The sequence below is a fragment of the Mobula birostris genome, chromosome 10 (assembly GCF_030028105.1).
Source record: "Mobula birostris isolate sMobBir1 chromosome 10, sMobBir1.hap1, whole genome shotgun sequence".
NCBI lineage: Eukaryota > Metazoa > Chordata > Chondrichthyes > Myliobatiformes > Myliobatidae > Mobula > Mobula birostris.
Window position 1 is genome coordinate 99,397,820 of NC_092379.1, and position 27,117 is coordinate 99,424,936.

A 27,117-nucleotide genomic window follows, 5' to 3' on the forward strand; every position below is an offset into this window, starting at 1 on the left:
AGATTCACCACTCTCTGTGTGAAGAAGTTTTTCCTAATCTCGGTCCTAAAAGGCTTCCCCTTTATCCTCAAACTGTGACCCCTTGTTCTGGACTTCCCCAACATCGGAAACAATCTTCCTGCATCTAGCCTGTCCAATCTCTTTAGGATTTTATATGTTTCAGTAAGATCCCCCCTTAATCTTCTAAATTCCAACGAGTATAAGCCTAGTTCATCCAGTCTTTCATCATATGAAAGTCCTGCCATCCCAGGACTCAATCTGGTGACCCTTCTTTGTACTCCCTCAATGGCAAGGATGTCTTTCCTCAGATTAGGGGACCAAAACTGCACACAATACTCCAGGTGTGGTCTCATCAAGGCCCTGCACAGCTGCAGTAGTACCTCCCTGCTCCTGTACTCGAATCCTCTCGCTATAAATGCCAGCATACCATTTGCCTTTTTCACTGCCTGCTGTACCTGCATGCCCACTTTCAATGACTGGTGTATAATGACACCCAGGTCTCGTTGCACCTCCCCTTTTCCTAATCGGCCACCATTCGGATAATAATCTGTTTTCCTGTTTTTGCCACCAAAGTGGATAACATCACATTTATCCACATTAAATTGCATCTGCCATGAATTTTCCCACTCACCTAACCTATCCAAATCACCCTGCATCCTCTTAGCATCCTCCTCACAGCTAACACTGCTGCCCAGCTTCGTGTCATCCGCAAACTTGGAGATGCTGCATTTAATTTCCTCATCCAAGTCATTAATATATATTGTAAACAACTGGGGTCCCAGCACTGAGCCTTGTGGTACCCCACTAGTCACTGCCTGCCATTCTGAAAAGGTCCTGTTTATTCCCACTCTTTGCTTCCTGTCTGCCAACCAATTCTCTATCCACATCAATACCTTACCCCCAATACCGTGTGCTTTAAGTTTGTACAACAATCTCCTGTGTGGGACCTTGTCAAAAGCCTTTTGAAAATCCAAATATACCACATCCACTGGTTCTCCCCTATCCACTCTACTAGTTACATCCTCAAAAAATTCTATGAGATTCGTCAGACATGATTTTTCTTTCACAAATCCATGCTGACTTTGTCCGATGATTTCACCGCTTTCCAAATGGGCTGTTATCACATCTTTGATAACTGACTCCAGCAGTTTCCTCACCACCGATGTTAGGCTAACCGGTCTATAATTCCCTGGTTTCTCTCACCCTCCTTTTTTAAAAAGTGGGGTTACATTACATTCCATCATCAAGAAGGCCTTAAAGCTCTACACTTCTTTCTCGACAACAGTCCTGACCAGTTCCCCTCTATCACCATTCCCCCTCCATCTGGCAGAACTGGTTGTCACCCTCATCAATTTCTCTTTTGGCTCCTCCCACTTCCTCTGAACGCAAGGAGTGGTATGTGCAACCATAGGGCCCCTGCTCTGCCTGCCATTTTGTTGGCCACGTGGACCAGTCCATGTTCCAAGCCTTCTCTGGTAATGCTCTCTAACTCTTTCTGCACTACATTGATGACTACATTGGTGCTCCTTCATGCACCCATGCTGAGCTCGTCAATTTCATCATTTTTGCTGCAAATTTTCACCTTGCCCTTAAGTTCATGTAGTCCATTTCTGACACCTCTTTCCACTTTCTCAATCTCTTTGTCACCATCTCTGGAGAAAACTGTCTCCTGATATTTTTTATAAACCCAATTCCCATGTTTTCCTTCCCACCATTCTCCTGTAAAAATGCTATTACTTTTTCTCAGTTCCTTTGTTTCTGCCGCATCTGTTCCCACGATGTGACTTTCCTTCCCAGGACATCAGAGATGTCCTCCTTCATCAAACATTGGGGTTTCACTTCCTCCACCATTGATGCTGCCCTCACTCATATCTCCTCCACTTCCTGGTCATCAGCGTTCATCCCATTTTCTCACCACCTTAACAGGGATAGAGTTCCTCTTGTCCTCACCTACCACACCAGACATCTTCAAAACCAACGTGTCATGCTTCACAACTTCTGACAACTTCAATGGTACCCTACCACAAAACACATCTTTAACCCCTCCAACCACCCACTCCACCTTCATTCCTTCCATAACTCCCTTTTCTATTCATTTCTTCCCCCACCTTACTAATCTCCCTTCTGGAATTTATTTCTGTAATTGGCAGAACTGCTCCACTTGCCTATTCACCCCCATTCAGGGCTCCAAACAGTCCTTCCAGGTGAGACAACACTTCAGCTGCAAATCTATTGGGGTTGTCTACTGCATCCGATGCTCCTGGTGCAGCCGTGTCTAATTGATGAGGCCGGGTGTAGATTAGGGGATTGTTTCGTTGAGCACCTCAGCTCTATCTACAGAATTTCCCAGTGGACAGCCATTTCAATTCCTATCCCCATTCCCTTCCCAACATGTCTGTCCGTGGCCTCCTCTTCTGTCATGATGAAGCCATTCTTAGTTTGGAGGAGCAACGCCTCATATTCCTTTTAGGTAGCCTCCAACTTAATGGAACAAACTTAAATTTTTCCAAATTCTGCTAATTTATTTTTCCCTTCTCTTTTCCCTTTTCTTCATTTCTCCACTCTGGCCTCTTACCGCTTTTCCTCACCTGCCTATCACCTCCTCCTAGTGCTCCTGCTTCTTTCCTTTTTCCCTTGATCCACTCTCCTCTCCTATCTGATATCTTCTTCTCCAGCCCCTTGCCTTCTCCACCTACTACCTCCCAGCTTCTTACTTCATCTCAGTCCCTCGCCTACCTGGCTTCAGCTATCACCATCGAGCCTGCCCTCCTCCCCCTTGCCCAGTCTTTTTATTCTGCCCCTTCCTTTCCCGTCCTGATGAAGCGTCTCGGCCCGAAACATTCACTGTTTACTCATTTCCATAGCCACCTTAAGATCCTCCAGCATTTTTAATGTGCGTTACTCCGGACTTCCAGCATCTTCTGGATCTCTTGTGCCCTTCCTGATGTTACTGGCCCTTTTCTGGCTTCATTCTATATACTGTATATATTTATGTCCTTGATGATGGTAGGCTGGTGCCAGTATTGCGTTGGATCATTTTGACCATCCGTTGACATTCGGCAGAAGATACAAAAGCTTGAGAACACATAGTACCAGGCCTAAGATCCTCTTCCATCCATCTGTTTAAGACTTTTGAACAGACATCTTGTATGAAAAAGACAAACTCTTGATCACTCAATTTATCTCATCGTGGCCTTGCACCTTGCTTACCTGCACTGCACCTTCTCTGTAACTGTAACATTGTATTTTGCATTCTGTTATTGCTTTTACGTTTGTATTACCTTAATGTGCTTGTGTATGGAAAAATCTGTTGGGTAACATGCAAACAAAGCTTTTCACTGTATCTTGGTACATGTGACAGAAATAAACCAATTACAGATTACCAATGGTGGAACATGAACTTACTTCACTGGAGCTAAACACCCAGATGATTAATCCAGAGGAGTTTGTAGGATGTGCTCCACATCGGCGGAACCACTAAGCTATTAATAGTCTTAAAACTCAAGCAATAGTGTTTCCAAGCCAGGAGTGTCTATTTCCTGATGTATAAGTTCTTCATAGTTTCATTTGCAATGTTCTTAAGAGGATGCAATGTTGCACCTGGTTCTACATTACTGTGGGTGGCCACTTCATAGAGCAGAGTATTTCTGCCTTTCATAGAGTTGCAGTAATACTCAAGGATTAGCATAAACATTTTATTAGATTTTAGGTAACTAGTATACATCACTCTTTGCAAATGGTAAGGATTATACTAGCACCTTCTGTTACTTCATTAATTGGCTCCTGAAAATTTTGGAACCCTAGGAGCCAGAATATTTCCCAACTGTTAGACTGGGAGTTTTGGAAGGTCTTTCCACTGAGAGAGAGTTTTTGTGTCATAAAGTTGTCATAACAGAGGTAACATAAGTATGGATCAGGAATAACAAAAGGGCAGGTTTACAAAATCCATTACAAAATCTCAGTTAATGGTGTTTTGGAACAAATATTATTGAACCAGTCCCATCATGGGTGGGCTTGGACTTTAAAAAATAAGGAGTTTAGTGAACCATCTGTGTGAGGCTTCAGTAATCCTGCTGCTGGCCTGCTGCTTTACTGGTCTCTACTCCCTCAGCACAGAGGAGCAGCTGTATAAAGCTCACCAGTGCACCTAATTGAACAGAAAGTATCTAATGTGCTGAATCTCATGCAGAAAGTGCTGACAACTTTCTCGGTTCTTCCTCCCAATTCACTGATTATGATCAGATCTAGTTCATCTTATAAACAGTGTAATGTGAGGTCCAACAGAACTGTCTTTCATAGGAGGAATTTTAAGAATTTGTTCTTCAGTATGGTTGGGCAAATCTACACCACCTGTGAGTTAATAAAAGTGATAAAGCACATATGTAAACTGAAAGAAACAACTATGGTGTTCAATAAACCTTCTGTTCAGCACCTGCCCTGTTGCCAACAATGACAGGTATGAATCATAATCTAAAAATTTAGTTGCAAAGTGCATGATTTTTATGCGTTTTTGGCTGTCATTTAGCACAGCACACTATTGGAAGATTCACTTTGTACTAAACAGAAAAAAATGTCTCTAGTATGGAGAGCATATATCAATTGCTGTGTGACACACATTTGATACTGATCCAATCAAATTTGTCAACTTGTGGCTATGCACAAAGAATGCTAAATTCTATTGTTAGGGGATTACTTGTAAATTTGATGGAGAGTCAGTAGGAGAGGAGCAATCTAAGACGAGCTGTGCTGCATCTAGCATCTTCAATAACTGCGTGTCAATCTTCTCTTGAGGTTATGGATTTATATTTATTCCTAGAGTCTGGAAGTTTTAATAGTGAAACAAACACAGTAAAAGCTGAAAATCCTCAGATTCTCAGGAAGAATCTACAGAGAGAGCAATACACTTAATGTTTCCATTCAATGACTTTCCTGCAGAATTGAGGAAAGTTTGATGTGAAACAGGCTTTAAAATTTGGAAAACGATGGAAGGTAAACAGAGAACCAAAGGGAGGTTTTGTGGTTTGGTGGATGAAAGAAAGGTAGGTTGACACAATTGGTGATGGTGTCAGCTGAAAGAGAATGGGGGAAGATGTACCCAGAGGACACTTTATTGCCAGGATTGGGGGCTGAGGTGGTTCTGCTGTTCTTATTCTACACAGAGATTGATGGATTTTCAGTGATTATGAGATATGGCAGGAAATTGGTGCCGAAATAGAAGATAAGCTGTGACTTTAATGAACGGTAGAGCAGGTTTGAGGGGCTGAATTTAGGAATAAAAATAAATCCATATTATCATTGATTAGATTCCTTTGCTGGAAATTCAGCTTCCCAGTCCTATATGGAATTATGGAATTGTTGGGGCTGGTGGCTAACCGGGAAGATGACTCCTCCAGCTACACGAGACAATGGATAAAGAAACATGATGTCCCATATTCTATGTTGCCATCAATTGATTAATTATCCTCTCTGCCCTATGTGCTTCTGAGAGCCAGACTGCCTACCACAGGCATTTCAGAACACTGGGAAGATATCATCAAGATGGGTTTTAGAAAAGTACCAATAAAATAAGAAGAATTTTAGCTTGAGTAAAGAATGACATAGTAAGTTTGTAGCGTGACTCAGAAATCTGGCTTGGAATTTGAAAAGTATGACAGGACTGTTCTGTTTTTTTAAGATTGACAGCTATTTGTGAGGGATTGTTTGTGATGAACCCAATGTTGTAATGCATAATAGATCTTTAAGCAACTAAGCTGAATCAAAGCTCCATTAAGGCTATGAAATCCAACTTCAGTCAAGCTTTTCTGATAACTTTCAGAGTATCTGTAGTTTGAGCCTTCAAATGAAAAATATAATTACAGGTTGCCCACCGATTTTCCAGCACCCTTGGCTCCTGAGCCTTGCTGGATTAGTGTTTTTGCCTGGTTAAAAGAGGTCATGCAATAATAATGGCGAGGTACTGTAGAAGCTTTAAAAGGATTATTAATTAAACAAAAATTAAATGTAAATTTATTAATTACTATGCTTAAAAAGAATGTTGCTTCTCGGTTATCTTTTTAAACATTTCATCCAGGCAAAGTTGTTTCATGTGTTTTGATCTCTCCCTGTGGAATTTTTCCTGCATCAAATAAAAATTCATTAGCTCTGTTCTGGCATGAAGGTACATTTCTCTAACCCTTTGATTAAATCACCCAACAACTCAATTAACTTGTCAATAGTAAATCTTCGTTTCATCTGTTTCATCATTGCTTACAGTGTTTTTACCAGCACTCAGAACACTGTCTGCAATTTCCGAGTCCGTAAGGTGTTTCATAGTCAACAATCGTCCAATCACGCTGATTTTCTTCATTAAGACTACTTGTTATATCTTTGAAAGCAGGTTCTGTAGCACGTTTTGCAAACGAGAGAGAGAGAGAAGGTCTGTGTGGCTTTCTTTGTGCACCTGACCATCTGCTGTTTTGGATGTTTGACACCGTGGCAGCATCACATCCAACTCAGTTTGGCGCAGCGACCGGAATCATCTTGAAGCACAGCTGCATAGTGCTGTTGCAGTTGTTGTTATATGGTCTCACATACTGGTGCTGGTATGTTGTTGACTGACATGATTTGAATGGAGGGATCCTCCAGAGACCAAGCTTGTCCATCCAGTTAATATCAAGGACATTTAGGTCTGGCTGGGTGTTAGGTAACACATACCATTGACTTGGTTGCCATTCAGCTTCACCATGCAGTATAGTCTGCCAATCAGCTGGACACTTCCCCTGATACACTGCAAGTGGAATGATGAATGATGAGTTGTTTTGACTGGTGGGGACCCAAGTACCTACCACATGCGTTTGGAGATAATTGTGATGTCTAACACTGTATCGCGTTAGCTTGACCAACTGACTATCGATAAATACGTTGATGTACCGTCTCCTAGTGGTGAAGTCAACAATGAACGTGACCATCAAACTCCTTGTAGACCTTAATAGCTTTTGAAACCTTTTTCCCTTGTGCTTTACTGGCATAGACAACAGTGAAGGATAAAAAAGCCTCCTTTGCGACCAGGGCATTGACATTTGCTGAAAAATGTTTGTTGTATTGGCAGTTTTTTGCATAATGCTGTACACCACAGTTCCAACAAGCTGTGGTTGACCACAGCGAGATCTGCTGAGTGATAATGTCTGGGCCATTGGAAACAGCATGGACGCAGTTCTGTGTGACCAGGTTGAAATCATGTTTCAGATTGATCAACCACTGATGTTCTTGAGTGACAGCTTGCAGAGTCATGTTGGGGTTTTGCTCCAGTTTGGCCAGGAGCCATTTGTGACTGTGTGCATCCCTAGGTGCCTAAAGTCCACAAATAAATATCAGACATTTCAACTGTGATTCTGTCTTGTTACTCAGTTTGAGCTTCTCAAATTCACGATTGATGACATTAGTATATGAGATGTAGTCATCGGCATGACGTCTAATGCATTTTAGGCAATGTTAGCGAACACTGAAGAGGGATGACTGCTCTCCAAACATGCTTGTTAATTGTTGGACATAACGCTCATGTTTAGCAGTAGCCAATTTTTGGAGCAAAGTGCATCTCTTTCATGAGACATCTTTACTGGCGAACTCGACCCGGAAGAGATCTTTGTAATGTTTGAACCAGGATTCAAATATAACTGCTGAAATGGCATTGAACTGGAAGTTGGTAATGGACGCAACAACTACTCAGATAAGTTCTGTTCTTCAGTGTCAAAGTTTTTAAATTCAGCTTGATAACTGGGCAAGAGAGCTCTCTATGTAGCAAATGTTGCATGCATATCATATTATCCCTGGAATTCACAAACCATCTGGTATATTTGATGATAAAATGGCATAAGTACATATGTTTATTATATTCCCTTGACAAGTATATCTTTTGAGGATGGCCGCTCAAATCAGGAAGGATGTATTCCAAGTATCCTGTTACATCTAAATGAAAATTCTAGATATAAAGGCACATCTGGATAAAGTCAAGGAATTTCTTTGAAGTTTGTGTAGATTTGGCATATCAATGTCTATACATTCACAATGGAGACTGTAAATGCCTGCAAACAAAAACAAATCTCAAATGGTATGTGTACTTTGATAATAAATTTACACCGAACTTTGAACTTTGGGATCTCTACCCTAACCTACTGGAGCAACGATGGAGTGTTATAATTCAAAAGAAACACTAAGATACCATTTTTACTACACCATCTCCTGCCATGTTTGTGGCTCAATACATGATTTAATGAAAATAGGATGATCACTAATGGACTGCAGAATATGCTACTTCTAATGTTAAAATTAATAATGCATTCTTGTAAGGTCATAAAACCATTCGAATATACTGTTGGCAGGTAAACAACTGGTCAGATGATTTGGATTTGAGGAATGAGTGTCATGATCCATAAAATGGAATTTAGAGACCCTGGACCCTAAATTCATCTTTACTGAAGGAACTAAGGTACCTGTGATCTGAAACACTTACTCAATATGTTCTCTTGACTTATTCCTGTTTAGTAAAAATGAAAGGGATATAGTTTAAAAATGTGAGCTCATTTGAAAAGAAATGTCCATATATGATATTCCTGATCCATTGGATGTTCCGGATATGCAGAGTTCGGAGATCTGTTTGAGAACACCATAATATGCATGTTACAAGGGGTTTCTACATCCACCATGTTCAGAGTTTATTATAAATAAGCAACTTCTGATAGACACTGCCAACCTCTATTCCACCTCTTGAACTCAGCACAACCTATACTAATGAAACAGCAAAGAGTTATTTTTCAAGGGAGTTGAAGATTGCTTGTGAGATAAGCATCATGAATTATTTTGTTTGGTGAAAGCATTTACTCTTGGTCAGAATATTTTACTGCTGTATAAAAAGCATTTTGTGTATCTTTGGGGTTGCAACTTCAATAAAGTGCCATTCTTGAACAAGTGTGATATTTCATTTTAAGACACCAGCCATCCCATCTAGCGTATTGAAGAGAAATTGAAAAACAATATGGATTTTGTGCCAAATTGAATATAAACCCTGATGCACTAGAAAGAAGACTATGAGGCCAGATCTGATGAAGGATCCTGGCCCAAAATGTCAGCTGTTTATTCCTCTCCATAGATGCTGCCAGACCTGCTGGGCTCCTCTAGCATTTTGTGTGTGTTACGAGTGCCTTCATTTCACAGAAATGGTCTGGTTAAAGAAAGGAAGCTATCATATTGATAGTCTGGTCTAGACTGGAATAAAGATAGTGTTAAGCAGAACGTGTGCATGATCTATATCAACCACCACCTCAAGGCCTAACAATTGTGATTATTTTTTTCAATCTGACTAATGCTCTTTCAGTCTGAGTAACTTCTGTATGTCAGTCATTGAAGTAGTGCAGCTGGCAAGTTCCTGGAGTTTGAGGAGCAATGACAACCCTCTTCTACAACTATCATCACCAACAATGACACAACTACCACCAACACATAAAAACACCACCGTCAACAACTACACCACTTTGGTCAACAACACCTCCACTGCAAATCAAAGCAGTAGAAAAGAAAGGCTGTAGAACCCTTTTGGGTGTTCAGTGAGGAAACATCAAGAACTTTCTCAGTTTTAATGGTCCATTGCTGTCTGTTAATTGAACCATCCCAGAGTAGTTGCTATTTGTGCTTTCTTCACTGCTATCACGGTGCTGTCATCCTTGTGGATGTTAGGACTCAAACACGGTGCTTGTTTCTCCATCATTCTTCTCTTCCTTGACCATTTCCTCAACTACATGATGGATCTGTTACCCTAAAGACTCTGTTCCTGAATTAATCAGTTTTATTTTGTTTGAATTAATAAACATTACTCACAAAAGTTGAACCAACATTTTTCTCTTTCTCTGTAAGTTAAGTAATATATTTTTTATACGCAGCTGTAAGTAACCGCTTCCTTAGGCTCAGTTGACACATGGTGTGCACTTCACAGGCTTTTTTATTAAAGCTAAGAACTATGTAGCACACCTATTTTTCATCTTTTTAATAAAAATCAATTTGGGTTGCTGGTTTGAATTTAGTACACTTAGTCCCTGAATCACAGATAGAGTTAGATCTATACTTAGAACAGTACAGGCCCTTCGGCCCACATTGTTGTGCCGACCCTCAAACCCTGCCTCCCATATAACCCCCCACCTTAAATTCCTCCATATACCTGTCTAGTAGTTTCTTAAATTTCACTAGTGTATCTGCCTCCACCACTAACTCAGGCAGGGTATTCCACGCACCAACCACTCTCTGAGTAAAAAACCTTCCTCTAATATCCCCCTTGAACTTCCCACCCCTTACCTTAAAGCCATGTCCCCTTGTATTGAGCAGTGGTACCCTGGGGAAGAGGCACTGGCTATCCACTCTATCTATTCCTCTTAATATCTTGTATACCTCTATCATGTCTCCTCTCAACCTCCTTCTCGCCAAAGAGTAAAGCCCTAGCTCCCTTAATCTCTGATCATAATCCATACACTCTAAACCAGATAGCATCCTAGTAAGTCTCCTCTGTACCCTTTCCAATGCTTCCACATCTTTCCTATAGTGAGGCGACCAGAACTGGACACAGTACTCCAAGTGTGGCCTAACCAGAGTTTTATAGAGCTGCATCATTACCTCGCGACTCTTAAACTCTATCCCTCGATTTATGAAAGCTAACACCCCATAAGCTTTCCTAACTACTCTATCTACCTGTGAGGCAACTTTCAGGGATCTGTGGACATGTACCCCCAGATCCCTCTGCTCCTCCACACTATCAAGTATCTTGCCATTTACTTTGTACTCAGCCTTGGAGTTTGTCCCTCCAAAGTGTACCACCTCACCCTTCTCTGGGTTGAACTCCATCTGCCACTTTTCAGCCCAATTCTGCATCCTATCAATGTCTCTCTGCAATCTTTGGCAATCCTCTACACTATCTGCAACGTCACCAAGCTTTGTGTCATCTGCAAACTTGCCAACCCACCCTTCTACCCCCACATCCAGGTCGTTAATAAAAATCATGAAAAGTAGAGGTCCCAGAACCGATCCTTGTGGGACACCACTAGTCACAACCCTCTATCCGAATGTACTCCCTCCACCACCACCCTCTGCCTTCTGCAGGCAAGCCAATTCTGAATCCACCTGGTCAAACTTCCCTGGATCCCATGCCTTCTGACTTTCTGAATAAGCCTACCGTGTGGAACCTTGTCAAATGCCTTACTATAATCCATATAGATCACATCCACTGCACTACCCTCATCTATATACCTGGTCACCTCCTCAAAGAACTCTATCAGGCTTGTTAGACACGATCTGTCCTTTACAAAGCCATGCTGTCTCTCCCTGATCAGACCATGATTCTCTAAATGCCCATAGATCCTATCTCTAAGAACCTTTTCCAACAGCTTTCCCACCACAGACATATGGCTCACTGGTCTATAATTACCTGGACTATCCTTACTACCTTTTTTGAACAAGGGGACAACATTCGCCTCCCTCCAATCCTCTGCTACCATTCCCGTAGACAACGAGGACATAAAGATCCTAGCCAGAGGCTCAGCAATCTCTTCCTTCGCCTCATGGAGCAGCCTGGGGAATATTCTGTCAGGCCCTGGGGACTTATCCGTTCTAATGTATTTTAACAACTCCAACACCTCCTCTCCCTTAATATCAACATGCTCCAGAACATCAACCTCACTCATATTGTCCTCACCATCATCAAGTTCCCTCTCATTGGTGAATACCGAAGAGAAATATTCATTGAGGACCTCGCTCACTTCCACAGCTTCCAGGCACATCTTCCCACCTTTATCTCTAATCGGTCCTACCTTCACTCCTGTCATCCTTTTGTTCTTCACATAATTGAAGAATGTCTTGGGGTTTTCCTTTACCCTGCTCACCAAGGCCTTCTCATGCCCCCTTCTTGCTCTTCTCAGCCCCTTCTTAAGCTCCTTTCTTCCTACCCTATATTCTTCAATAGACCCATCTGATCCTTACTTCCTAAACCTCATATATGCTGTCTTCTTCCACCTGACTAGATTTTCCACATCACTAGTCACCCATGGTTCCTTCACTCTACCATTCTTTATCTTCCTCATTGGGACAAATTTATCCCTAACATCCTGCAAGAGATCCCTAAACATCGACCACATGTCCATAGTACATTTCCCTGCAAAAACATCATCCCAATTCACACCCGTAAGTTCTAGCCTTATAGCTTCATAATTTGCCCTTCCCCAATTAAATATTTTCCTGTCCTCTCTGATTCTATCCTTTTCCATGATAATTATAAAGGCCAGGGAGCGGTGGTTACTGTCCCCCAGATGCTCACCCACTGAGAGATCTGTGACCTGACCCGGTTCATTACCTAGTACTAGATCTAGTATGGCACTCCCCCTCGTCGGCCTGCCAACATACTGTGACAGAAATCCGTCCTGGATGCACTTAACAAGTTCTGCCCTATCCAAACCCTTGGAACTAATCAGGTGCCAATCAATATTAAGGAAGTTAAAGTCACCCATGATAACAACCCTGTTATTTTTGCACCCTTCCAAAATCTGCCTCCCAATCTGCTCCTCGGTATCTCTGCTGCTACCAGGGGGCTATAGAATACTCCCAATAGAGTAACTGCTCCCTTCCTGTTCCTGACTTCCATCCATACTGACTCAAAAGAGGATCTACATTACCCACCCTTTCTGTAGCTGTAATAGTATGCCTGACCAGTAATGTCACCCTCCTCCCTTCCCCCCCCCCCAATCAGGAAGGCCTTGCAGAAAAATGCTACCATTCTCTGCTTGCTTCTTGATTGTACGAGGCTGATCCAGGTTTTCACAATAAAGCCAGTCTCAGTGTAGACCAGTGAAGTGGAAGAGTGCATGCCTTACAGGGCGAATGCTAAAGTGTTCAATTGGCAGAGCCACTGAGTCAGCAGCAGTATTGCTTCCCTGACCAACATCCTACTGTTGTCCTAATTACCCCGATGGCTCCCACAGGAAGGCCAAGTTGCTCACAAGCTTAGCACCAGGCTACCAAATACGACACCCTCTCAGCTTTCTCGAGGTAATGATTACAGAAAGATAGAAGGAAAGATTTAATGTAACACACAGATTGCTGGAACTCAAACAACAGGAATTCTGCAGATGCTGGAAATTCAAGCAACACACATCAAAGTTGCTGGTGAACGCAGCAGGCCAGGCAGCATCTGTAGGAAGAGGTGCAGTCGACGTTTCAGGCCGAGACCCTTCAGGACTGCACCTCTTCCTACAGATGCTGCCTGGCCTGCTGCGTTCACCAGCAACTTTGATGTGTGTTGCTGGAACTCAGCTGGTCAGGCCGCATCAAAGGTGAAGAATAAATGGATGAGGTTTTGGGCAAGAACCTTCATCAAGACTGTTTCTATTTCAATGTTTTGCTGCCTGATCTACTGAGTTCCTCCATCAATTTGTGTGTGTCACTCTGAATTTACAGCATCTGCAGAATCCCTTGTGTTTGTGATTTGCTGTTTACTCAGAAGTCTCTTCGAGGTATGTCTACCATGAAGAAAAGATTCAATGATGTTCTCAATGCCTCCTTGGAAAAATGTAATATCCCCATTTAGTCCAGGACGTCTTTGGCTCATGAACTGTCTAAGTGGAGTAGGAAGACTCAAGGTAACAACAGTGTTCAAGAGGAATGAAAACAATAAACATTAGGCCAAACAGGGCTGTTAACTAAAACTCTCAAATGGATAAACAAAGCCTACACTGCGGCTGAAAAGAACAACTAAAATATAAGACAAATACCGCCGGTCTTCAGAGTCAGTTGACTCGAAAGTCCAATTTCTCAGGCAAGGCTGAATGCAAACAGGCAGTGAAGCATTGCTGTGCTGTATCCAAGTCTCAACAAGCACTACAGTGACAAGTATGGAGTTAAATACTATTACAATGAAAGAATAATTAGATCACACTTGCATATTCACAAGTGCAACTGCTGTAGATACTGTGCTATCGAATCTGTGGATGTGACAGGGCCCCCCTCTCTAGGCACCGCCCCTGAGGCGCCAGAGACCTGTGTCTACTGGAAGTCCCAGATCAGCAACTTGTCCAAGAATAGATCAGCTCATGATAAAATGGCGGAACAGACTCGATGGGCCGAATGGCCGACTTCTGCTCCTTTGTCTTATGGTCTTATGGTCTTTTGTCCTTCACCGGGATCCAAGTACAATCCTTTTGACCATACCCTTCCCAGTCCACAAAGTACTGTACCTTACCACGTACCCAGTGAGATGCCAGGAGGTGCCGCACCATATAGACAAGGGAACTGTCTACCAGGTGGGGAGGAGGGGGAAGTGGGGTGACTGAGGCCACAGGAAAGGTAGTAACTGGCTTGAGCTGGGAAACATGGAATACTGGGTGGATCTTCAGTGATGCTGGTAGATGCAATCTATAGGACACCTTGTTGACAGCCTTTTCCACTTCAAACAGTCCCACGTAGCACGGTGCCAGTTTCTGGCTCTCAACTTTCAGGGGAAGATCCCTTGATGCCAACCAGACCTCCTCTCCTGGCTTGAATGGCTTACCTGTCGACGGAGCTGATCAGCCTGCCAGGAATGTTGCTTCTGGACACGCAGCAGAGAAGCCCTGGCTGGTCTCCAGGTGCGCTTGTAGTGCTGGATCAGCTGTTCAGCAGCAGGAACTCCCACATCGATCTCCTGATCAGGGAAGAGTGGGGGCTGGAACTCTTCTGACATTCAAAGGGAGACATAGCGGTGGAGGACGACTGGAGATTATTATGGGTGATCTCCGCCCAAACCAATTGGGAGCTCCAGGATGTGAGGTTGGAAGAGGCAAGACAGCGCAGTGTTGTCTCCAACTCCTGGTTCACTCTCTCAGTCTGGTCATTAGATTGGGGATGAAAGCCAGATGAGGGGCTGGCCGTGGCTCCTACAAGACAGCAGAAAGCCTTCCGAAAGTGGGAAGTGAACTGTGTCTTGAGGAGAGCCATGGAGCCTGAACACATGTTGAACCATGAGTGTGGCAGTCTCATGAGCTGATGGGAGCTTGGGGAGGGCAATGAAGTGGGCAGCCTTGGAAAATCAGTCCACAGTGGCCAAAATGGGGGTGTTTCCATTAGAGGGGGGCAGACTGATGAAATCTACAGAGAGGTTGGACCAGGGGTGGTGGGATACAGACAGTTGACATAACAGACCTGCGGGATGCCGGTATAATGTCTTGTTCTGAGCGTAGGAGGGACAGGCAGATACAAGGTCGTGGACATCCTGGGACATAGATGTCCTCCAAAACTGTCTCTTTATAAACTCTTGAGACGGCTGAATTCCCGGATATCGTGCCTGGATCTGATTGTTGGGCGGCCGTCACCTCTGCCGCTATTCCCCAGATCATTGGAGCAGTGATACATGAGCGAGGAAGAATGGGCTCTGGATCTGCATTGTCCTCAGATCTGTCGAACTGCCAGGAGAGTGTTGGCCTTTGTATTCATGCTGCCTGGATGATAAGTGAGGATGAAATTGAACCACGTGAAGAAGAGAGCCCACTGGGCTTGACGAGAGTTGAGTCTCTTAGCATCCTGAATATAGGCGAGGTTCTTGTGATCTGTCCAGACCAAGAATGGATGCTCTGCCTCCTCCAGCCAGTGTAGCCATTCCTCCAGGGCCTCCTTGACAGTCAGAAGCTCCTGGTTCCCAACATCGTAATTCCTCTTGGCTGGAGTCAAGCGACAGGAAACAAAGGCACGAGGATGCAGTTGCCTATCTGCAGACGAGTGCTGAGAGAGGACAGCTCCGTTGTCTACATTGGATGCATCCACCTCAACAATGAATGGCTGAGATGGGTCTGGGTGTTGCAGCAGCGGGGCACTGGTGAAACGTCGCATTAGCTCTGAAAATGCTTGGTCGGCATTTCGTCCGTCCAATGGAATCCTGCTGAGGTCTTCTTGGTGAGTGCATTAATTGGAGCCATGATACAGCCGAAATTCCGGATGAAGTGGCAATAAAGGTTTCAACTCCATGAAACACTGTTCCTCTTTGACTGTAGACGGTTTGAGCCATTCTGCAACTGCCTGAACTTTACTAGGATCCATTTGAACAATGGATGGGGTAAGTATATAGCCCAAAAATGTCACCTGGTCTTTATGGAATTCACATTTTTCAAGCTTGGCATACAGGTTATTTTCAAGAAGCCGTCTGATTACTCTCCCGACATGCTGGATGTGCTCCTGATGAGAGCGGGAATGGATCAGGATGTCATCTAAATACACAAACACAAGCTGGTTCAACATGTTCCTGAGCACATTGTTAACCGAGGCCTAGAATACAGTGGGGGCATTGGCCAGACCAAAAGGCATCACCAGGTACTCATAGTGGCCATTATAGGTGCTGAAAGCCGTTTTCCACTCATCCCCTTCTCTTACGTGAATCAGATTGTAAGCATTGCACAGGTCAATTTTGGAAAATATGGTTGCTCCCTGGAGATCTTCAAACGCAGACGCCAGCAAGGGAAAAGGGTAGCGGTTCTTCACAATGATGTTGTTCAGGGGCCGATAATCGAAGCAGGGACGGAGCTTGCCATCTTTCTTGCTCACAAAAAAGAGGCCTGCTTCTGCCAGTGAGTTTGACAGATGGATAAATCCTGGCTGAATGGCTCTTTGATGTATTCCTCCATGGCCACCATTTCAGGATGAGAAAAGGAAAAGAGCTGGCCCCGGGGAGGACTAGTGCCAGGTAGGAGGTCTACGGCACAGTCATATGGCCGGTGTGGGAGCAGGGTGGTGGCCTTTCTTTCACTGAAAACATCAAGGAGATCCGCATATTCAGCCGGAATCCCAGACAGGCCCACATCCTTAGCTGACACAGGAGGGGATTCATGGAACAGAGCTTGAGCTGGACCCAGACATGTAGGCATGCCCGTCCCTACTCTTGGATTACCTTCAGAGACCAATTGATCTGTGGATTATGTTGAGATAACCGGGGAGACCAAGTACCAGTGGCGGTTCAGGTGAATTAACAAGATAGAAAGATATTTCTTCATGATAGTTGCCTTCGAGCACGTTGGAGGGGTTGGGTAGAAAGGTGGATCTGGCTGATTCCCAGAGGCCGACTGTCCAGCATCTTAACATTAATCTTTTATCTTAATTCCTGAGTTGGAACCCCACATTTCTGAGCCAGAGAGGTGTCCATAAGATTCCCAGCTGCACCAGAATCGAAAAACACCTTAAGTTCATGGGTCTGGGACCTCCATGACAAGGAAGTTGTGAGCATTACAGAATTAGGGGAAGCTGACTGAAGAGAGAACTGACCCGTCAGGATTCCCCTCCCTGCTGATGGGTATTCTCTTTTATTGGACGCTGGGAACATGTCGCCTGGAAGTGTCCTGGATCACCTGTTCTCTGGTGCCGCTCTCATTCCTCCTGAGACAGGCGCATGCGCCCCACTTGCATAGGCTCCTCCGTGTCCGTGGGCTGGGTGATAGGTGGTGAGGGCGGGGGAGAGGGCAAGGAAAGATGGTGATCAGGCGGCGTGTAGGAAGCTTGAAATATTCTTTCCCTGTGCCACTCAGTCACCCAGTTGTCAACTCGAATAGCCAGATTAATCAGGTCATCCAGACTATCCTGCTCGTCCCGGACAGCAATCTCATGCCGGACCCCTGCGTTCAGTCCACGCTGGAAGGCAGTGGTGAGAGATTTCTCATTCCACCCCGTCTCTACTGCATTGGCTCTCACCGTTCCTCTGCCTTGGTGCAGGTCCAAGAGTCAGTGGGCAGCCTCCTGACCCCATACTGGAAGATCAAAAACCCTCCTTAACTCCACATGAAATGTCAGAACGACTGGGCTGCGGGGTATCCTTGCTCTAGTAAGGTGTTGAACAAGCTGAGTGGAGGTCTGCCAAGAAGATTGACCATGTACGCCAATTTTCATGCATCATCACCAAAACAACCAGGCTGGGCTTGGAATGTCAGCTCATATTGGGTAATAAAATTCCTGCAATTATTGGGATCACCAGAATATCTGCCTGGAGGTGGAATACTCGGTTCCTGTACAGACCGGGGTGTCTGTGGGGGTCTGGGCACGGGAGCGGGATCATTAGTAGCAGAGATTGTCAGGGCAGCATAAAAGGAGGGCCAACGAGATGCTGGGAGTGGGACTGAAGCGGCCTGAAGCTGCTGAATTGAGCTGGTGAGAACGTTAATGGCTGTCAGCTGATGCTGGCTGTTCACAGTAAGTTCGTGAACGGTGGCTGTGAGTGCGGAAATCACAGACACCCAAGTCCGATTGTCTGTGGTGAGCTGTTGAACAGTTGCGGCTAGGGACGATACTTCTTCCTCCAAGTGAGACTGGGCTTGTTGGCACGAGATTATCTGCCTCATTGCCTCCATAACTTTACTGAGAACAGATTCCGTTGCCTGTAGCTTGTCTCCTGCCTGACTAATGAATCTCACGGCCAAGGTCAGCTGCTCTCTCTCTGTTGGGTCCATCTTTGTGTGTATTGAGACTTGCTGTTACTTGGTTCGGATATGGCCCAAGTGCGGAGTGAGAGACACTGAAGTGGGTCGACCGTTCACAGACTTCAATGCGAACAGTGTTAAAGGGGAAAGAAAACAATAAACGTTAGGCCAAACAGGGCTGTTAACTAAAACTCTCAAATGGATAAACAAAGCCTACACTGCGGCTGAAAAGAACAACTAAAATATAAAATGAATACCGCTAGTCTTCAGAGTCAGTTGACTTGACAGTCCAATTTCTTAGGCAAGGCCGAATGCAAACAGGCAGCAAAGCGTGGCTGTGCTGTGTTCAAGTTCATAAGACCATAAGACAAAGGAGCAGAAGTTGGCCATTCGACTCATCGAGTCTGCTCCGCCATTTTATCATGAGCTGATCCATTATCCCATTTAGTCCCACTCCCCTGCCTTCTCACTATAACCTTTGATGCCCTGGCTACTCACATACCTATCAATCTCTGCCTTAAATATACCCAATGACTTGGCCTCCACTGCCGCCCGTGGCAACAAATTCCATAGATTCACCACCCTCTGGCTAAAAAAATGTCTTCGCATCTCTGTTCTGAATGGGCGCCCTTCAATCCTTAAGTCATGACCTCTCGAACTAGACTCCCCCATCATGGGAAACAACTTTGCCACATCCACTCTGTCCATGCCTTTCAACATTCAAAATGTTTCTATGAGGTCTCCCTTCATTCTTCTAAACTCCAAGGAATACAGTCCAAGAGCGGACAAACATTCCTCATATGTTAACCCTCTCATTCCCGGAATCATTCTAGTGAATCTTCTCTGTACCCTCTCCAACGTTAGCACATCTTTTCTTAAATAAGGAGACCAAAACTGCCCACAGTACTCCAAGTGAGGTCTCACCAGCACCTTATAGTGCCTCAACATCACCTCCCTGCTCCTATACTCTATTCCTCTAGAAATGAATGCCAGCATTGCATTCGCCTTCTTCACCACTGACTCAACCTGGAAGTTAACCTTAAGGGTATCCTGTACGAGGACTCCCAAGTCCTGTTGCATCTCAGAACTTTGAATTCTCTCCTCATTTAAATAATAGTCTGCCCGTTTATTTCTTCTGCCAAAGTGCATAACCATACACTTTCCAACATTGTATTTCATTTGCCACTTCTTTGCCCATTCTTCCAATCTATCCAAGTCTCTCTGCAGACTCTCTGTTTCCTCAGCACTACCAGCCCCTCCACCTATCTTTGTATCATCAGCAAACTTAGCCACAAAGCCAGCTATTCCATAATCCAAATCATTAATGTACAATGTAAAAAGCACTGGTAACCTGCAGCCAACCAGAACAGGATCCCTTCATTCCCACTCTCTGTTTCCTGCCAATCAGCCAACACTCTATCCACGTATGTAACTTTCCCGTAATTCCATGGGCTCTTATCTTGTTAAGTAGCCTCATGTGTGGCACCTTGTCAAAGGCTTTCTGAAAATCCAAATATACAACATCCACTGCATCTCCCTTGTCTAGCCTACTTGTAATTTCCTCAAAAAATTGCAATAGGTTTGTCAGGCAGGATTTTCCTTTAAGGAATCCATGCTGAGTTCTGCCTATCTTGTCATATGCCTCCAGGTACTCTGTAACCTCATCCTTGACAATCGACTCCAACAACTTCCCAACCACCGATGTCAAGCTAACAGGTCTTGACAAGCACTGCAACGACAAGTATGGAGTTAAGTACTATCATAATGAAATAATAATTAGATGACACATGTATATTCATAAGCACAATTGCTGTGGATATTGCACTGTCGAATCCGTCGATGTGACATCAGAAGGAGCATGTCATTTCACAAACAGCCCACCTGACTGACATACAGGCACTTTCTACCTAACTGTGGTACTCCTTGGATCCCACCATGACTTCATTATCCACCTGATAACCCACTGACTAGAGAGGAAGTCAGTCCTTCTCAGTCCCCAGGAAATGCCTGAGATTAAGAGGGGTTTAGAATTTATCTAATACATGGGAAGAGTACAGAGAATAGATAATTGAATTTGATTTCTGAAACCATTTAAACAATGGGATACAGAAAGATGTGAAATAGAAACAGGCACTGGAAAATTATTCACCAATGAGTTACATGGTTCCTGTTCTATTTAATATCTCTTTGTGCATGTCAAGCTTCATTACTTCATGTCTACACACTTTTGTTCTGATGCTTCAATCTCTTGGCTTGTATTAGCCAACCACTGCTCAGTTGAGACCACAAGTAAGTGGGATTACTGTCACTTGAATGTTGTTTTGTTGATGGTGACATTCATCGACATCTAATGAAGTTGGAATATGTGAAGTTAGGAGAGGGTAGGGAGCAGGGAAGTAATTCTCATTTTAGTTATATCCTTTGAAAGCCTTACAAATGGAAATGTTTACTGCCCCTCCAATGTCTCTTTAAATCAGAGTGAACCTATACGTTGAGTTCACTTTAAAATATTAAAAGCAAACACCAGTCAAGTGGTTTTCACTTTGCTTTAAATCACAGATTTATTATTTTCAATTTTGTGGACACTGAAGTACTACAAGGACTGTGTTTGCTGCAGGGATGACTGGCTATAATAATTTCATTGACTTGGTATGTACATTCTGCAGTTTTACTTCTGGTTAGTGTACTTGGTTGCAGCCTTCATCCCTTTCAACACACACTGCACTTGGCCAGCACCCCAGGTGGTAGTGGATCAAACTGGATCACCTTGGTAATGAAGATTGACCATTTACTAGAATGAACCGATTAGTTTATATCACCTGCAATGTAACTGAAAATAACATAGATGAACATAATAATGACTCTCTTGATAATGCCACCCGTGGAGCAGTGATCATAGGTAAGATGCCCAAAAGTTTCTTCTCAACTAGTCAAGTTCCACCTGTACCATCACTATTGCCTGGTAGGGTTATTGGGAATTTTAGCTCACTATAGTCATTATAAAACAATGAAGATAATCCTAGCTGCCTGTGACTTGACTACATTAAGACCTTTTTAAATGAAAATAAGCACAGGCAAGGTCACTGCTCCAAGATAGTCAATTACTCTCAGTACAAAGTAAAGAAATTTCTCAAATCCACATACAGACTGATATCTCTCTCATTAAATTTTGGTGCTTCTTGATTTAGTAGCCATCTTCAGTGCAACTATATTCAATAGAAAATTCTTACAAGACATAGGTGACTACACGAACAGTGTCCTAGTTGAATGTGCATAGAATACTGGTGAATACACACATTTCATGGGTTTACTTTAAAAAGTAGCAGTACTTGTTAATTTGACGAAGTGGCAATTTCAGACTAAACTTGAATCAATAAAGAACACTTGAGAGTTGTGGCAGGGCTTGAATACTATCACCTCTTGTAAAGTTAAATCAAGCAACATAGGTGACAACAAGGCTTTGCTTCCAGATGAGCTCAATGTCTTCTATGCTCACTTTGATCATCAAAACATGGAGAAACCATCACAAACTCCTACAGCCCCTGAGGATCCGTGATTTCAGTCTCTGAATCTGACTTGTGAGCAGCCTTCAGTAGGGTGAACCCACGAAAAGCATTCGGCCCAGATGGGGTACCTGGCCAAGTACTGAAGACCCGTGCTGATCAATTGGTTGAAGTGTTCACTGAAATCTTTCACCTCTCTCTTCGGCAGCCTGAGGTATCCACTTGCTTCAAGCAGGCTTCAATTATACCTGTGCCTAAGAAGGACGTGGTAACCTGCTTCAATGACTATTACCTACTTATATCCACTTATATCTACAGTGATGAAACATATCATCTGAGAAGAAACTTGAATCTGTTCCAGTTGGTCTACTGGAGCAACAGATCCACATCAGGTGCCATCTTATTGGCTTTTCACTCAACCCTAGAACATCTGGACAGTGAAGATGCATACATCAGGATGCTCTTTATTGACTACAACTCAGCATTCCATACCATTATCCCTCAAAACTAACCAATAAGGTCTAAGAGCTTGGCCTCAATACCTCTTTGTGCAATTGGATCCTGGATTTCCTCACTTTCGGACCCCGGTCAGTTTGGATTGGCAATAACATCTCCTCCACGATCTCCATCAGCAGATGAGCATCACAAAGTTGTGTGCTGAGCCCCCTACTCTACTAGCTTTACTCTAATGACTATGTGGCTAAGCACAGCTCCAATGCTATATTCAGGTTTGCTGATGATACCACTATTGTAGGCTAAATCAAGGATAGTGATAAACCAGAATATAGGAGGGAGATTGAAAATCTTGCTGAGTGGTGCCATAGCAACAATCTCTTACTCAAGGTCAGCAAGACAAAAGAACTGATTATTGACTTCGGGAGAAAGAAACTGGGGGTCCATGAGCCAGTTCATTGTAGGATCAGCGGTGGAGAGAGGCAGCAACTTTAAATTCTTTGGTGTTATTATTTCAGCATGTAAGTGCAGTTATGAAGAAAGCATGGCAGCACCTGTATTTCCTTAGGAATTCACCAAGATTTGGCATGACATCTTAAACTTTGACAAATTTCTATAGATGTGTAGTGGAGAGTATATTGACTGGCTGCATTACAGACATTGGAAACACCAATGCTCTTGAATGGGTAATCCTACAAAAAGTAGTAAATATATCCCAATCCATCATGAGTAAAGCCCTTCCCACCATTGAGCACATCTACACGAAAGGCTGCTGCATGAATGCAGCTTCCATTATCAGGGACCCAGCATCCAGGACATGCTCTCTTCTTGTCGCTGCCATCAGAAAGGAGGTCCAGGAGTCTCAGGACTCAGTCCACCAGTTTCAGGAACAGTAATTACTCCTCAACCATCAGGATTTTGAACCAAAGGGGATAACTGCACTCAACTTCACTTGCCCCATCATTGAAATGTTCCCACAACCAATGGACTCACTTTCCTGGACTGTTCATCTCATGTTCATGATATTTGTAGCTTATTATTATTTCTTTGTTTTTGTATTTGCATAGTTTGTTGTCTGTTGCTCACTGGTGAGCACCCATTGATTCTGTTATGGTTATTATTCTGTGAATTTATTGAGTATGCCTGCAAGAAAATGAATCTGAGGGTTGTATATCATAAGATATATGTACATTGACAATAAATTTACCTTGCATTTTATTTCTCTGTTAACCTGGAACAGTCATTTCAATTGTTTGAACTATTGTCTGCATTCAGTATCAATGAAGTTTCTATGGTGAAATATATGGATCTATTTCTTTAGTGCAATGACTCTCCTTAGCTCTACACATGGACTGATAACTATGCATGCACCTTGATCTGCTGTCTATGCATGCACATTGTTTTCTCTCTCTCTCTTTCTGCAATGTGAATACACCAATTAATCTCACCTCCCGTGTGCATGCTTTTATTTAATTTATATGCAGTTGTACAGACAAAATTGGTGACGAGTACGAACCTGAATGCAATGGGTATTGCCAACTGCACCGACAGTTATGGGACATCAGACTTTGGAGGAAGCTTGAGTTGACTATATCTAAATCTGTAATCAGATGATGATTCTGGGTTGAAGAAGAAGAGGTCTAATGTTTTGCTAAAGTGAGCTATGAACATTAAAGGGAATAAAGAGATGCTTGTAAACTGTGAACCAGAGTGCTGGGGAGTCTGCATGAAGGACACCTGGATACAGTCAAAATGAAGAGCTTGTCTAGAGCTATGCATGGTGTCCGGGAATAGATGACATTTGAAGTCTTGACCTTAAAGATGTTCAGGATGCCACGATATTCAATATGCACCTGCACATTCACCATTGCACCCATGGGACTGGCCGTTGTTACCATGGAAAAGAGCACATATTGACTTTGCTGGGCCAGTTGGGGACTCTATGTTTATAATTCCTGTGGATAATCATTTGAAGTGGCCGGAGGTCATACCAAGGAAGTCAACCACCTCAGAAAAGACTGTTTCTGCTTTGAGGACTATCTTCTCCAGAAATGGCCTGCTAGAACAAATCGTGAGTGACAAAGGACTGCAATGCACATCAGAAGTGTTCAGACTATTCGTGACGAAAAATGGCATCCAATGTTTCAAATCAACTCCTCACCACCTACTAACAAATGGGTTAGCTGAAAGTTTTATCCAAACCTTCAAGAAGTCCATTAAAGGGAGAGGAAGTGTAATGTATGGATCTATTTCTTTTAGTGCAATGACTCCAGAGGAGGTTCACAAAGATGATTCCAGGAATGAAGGGGTTAACATATGATGCATGTTTAGCAGCTTTGGACCTGTACTCATTGGAACTTAGAAGAATGTGGGGGGTTCTCATTGAATCCTACCAAATGTTGAAAGGACTAGATAGGGTGCATGTGGAGAGGACGATTCCTATGGTGGGGGTATCCACAATTAGAGGGCACAACCTTGTAATTGAAGGAGGTAAGGAGGAATTTTTTTAGTCAGAGAATAGTGAATCTATGGAATGCTCTGCAAACTACGGTGGAGGCCAAGTCTGTGGGTATACCTAAGGTGAAGTTGATAGTTTCCTGATCAGTCAGGGCATCAAAGGACATGGCGAGAAGGCAGGTATATGGGGTTGAGTGGGATCCGGGATCAGCCATGATGGAATGACAGAGCAGTTTCAATGGGCTGAATGGCCTAATTCTGCTCCTATGTCTTATGGTCTTATGGACTCTTCTTAGCACTAAGTATTTACTGATAACTTAAGCATGCACATTGATTTGTTGTTTATGCATGCGCATCTTTCTTTGCGACTCTGTTTCTCTCTCTCTCTCTCTCTCTCTCTCTCTCTCTGCAACATGAATACACCTGTTAAGCTCACCTCCTGCGTGTGTGCTTTTATTTAATTGATATGTAGTTGTACAGAGACAACATATAGTATTGAAGTTTAGAGTTGTACCTCATGCCATGCAATATTTTAAATGAAAATTACAAACTTAGATCTTGGAAGTATCGAAAAACTCAAAATATTTTCCATTTTACAAACAAACTGCTAACAAGCTGTACAGATACCCAATGATCTATGAATGGTCAATTCATGAATTATTACTATAATGTAGTGAATTCTCCAGGGAACATGCTCTTGATTTACAAAATCTGTTTACATTTTCAAGTCCTATTCATGTTGTCTTGCCGCAGGACATTGCGTATATACAGAATGGTGAGACCTCGTATGATGCTAGGGCTTGTGTGAAGTTATGCTGTCACACGGGGAGGCCAAGACCAATTTCATTCACAAAACATCAGGGAAAAAAAAACTTCGACAGCTGGCTATGTTACACCCTTGCACCCTGGTGGCAGTTAAACCTGCCAAGGATTCAAAATGCTTCAAAGTGCCTCTATTAAAGTTAAGCTGCTAACATTTTTAAATGACTCTAATAACACTGCAAACTGATTATTAAAACATTGAAGCACTGAAATTTAATTAATTCGGCAGATATAAATTACCTTCTATTTTCACCCCATTAAGATGATTGGGCTTGCTCTTAAGTAGGCTAGGTCTAACTCAGTGTGGAATCCAACAGTGGAGCACAGGAGAACACTGGAATTTGCTTGTGGAGGTTAGCTAGCAGATCTGGGGCCACATGTAACCCTTTCACCATAGGCTTGTAATGAGTTAGCTGTTAACTGTGAATGTAAACTAGCAGCATCATAACTCTACAATGCATGGGAATAATGATGAAAAGGCCATTTTTGAAAAACAAACAGGTCTATGGTAGCTATTGTTCGGTAAGCACAAACCTTAGAAAATTGAATGTTTCATCTAAGGGAAAAGTAAGGCTATTACTTGTATGAACACTGACATGACCATGCAAATTTACTATTCGCCAGGAAGCAATAATTTAGCTAACATCTGTATAAGCTTATATCAAAATTGTATTGACAAAATATTTTAAACTATAGCAAACAAAATAATGAAAAGGGCCCATCACATATATATCTTAGTCTATATTGTGTATGTAATTGTTGGGGCTCATTGTCACATAAATTGTTGCTTTACTTCATTTACTCAAGGAACCAAAATGGTTCTGACTAAAAAGTCAGTCCAAGCAAAATAAATTCTCATGTAACTTTGAACATTCTCCAATGCTTTTCTTAGTTGCTAACTGAAAGTTATTACACATTCTCTGTGTAACTATATCTGCATGATGCTTTTCTAACACCTGTATCTGTCCTTACAAATTGAGTTCTGTGAGCATTTCACCCTGTTCTTTCACCATATTCAATGCCCATTTCCACTCTCCATCTTTCTTGAAACTTCTTCCTTCCTGCAGTCTCTCTAGAAAAAAAAAGACTACCCAATTCTTTTTCCCACGTATCTTATTTACCAAAATGTTAAGACAAATCCTATCGGCTAATTCAATAGTGTAACTTAATTAACTAATTTTTTATTTTAAACAGCAAAATGAAATACCTGATTGTATAATGTAATTAAAGGAACATTTTTTATATAGTTTTGCATTTTGAGATCTGCGGAAAATAAAACACCCAACAGCAAGGAGGGGAGGAGAAGATGGTGGCGCGACGCAGTGCGCGTGGCCGCTCCAAATTGATATTGTATTTGTTAAATAGGGACCGTGCACAATCCTGATTTGACGAAGGCGGACGTCAGAAGCTTGGAGGAACATCTAGAGAAACTTCTGAAATGCCAGCTT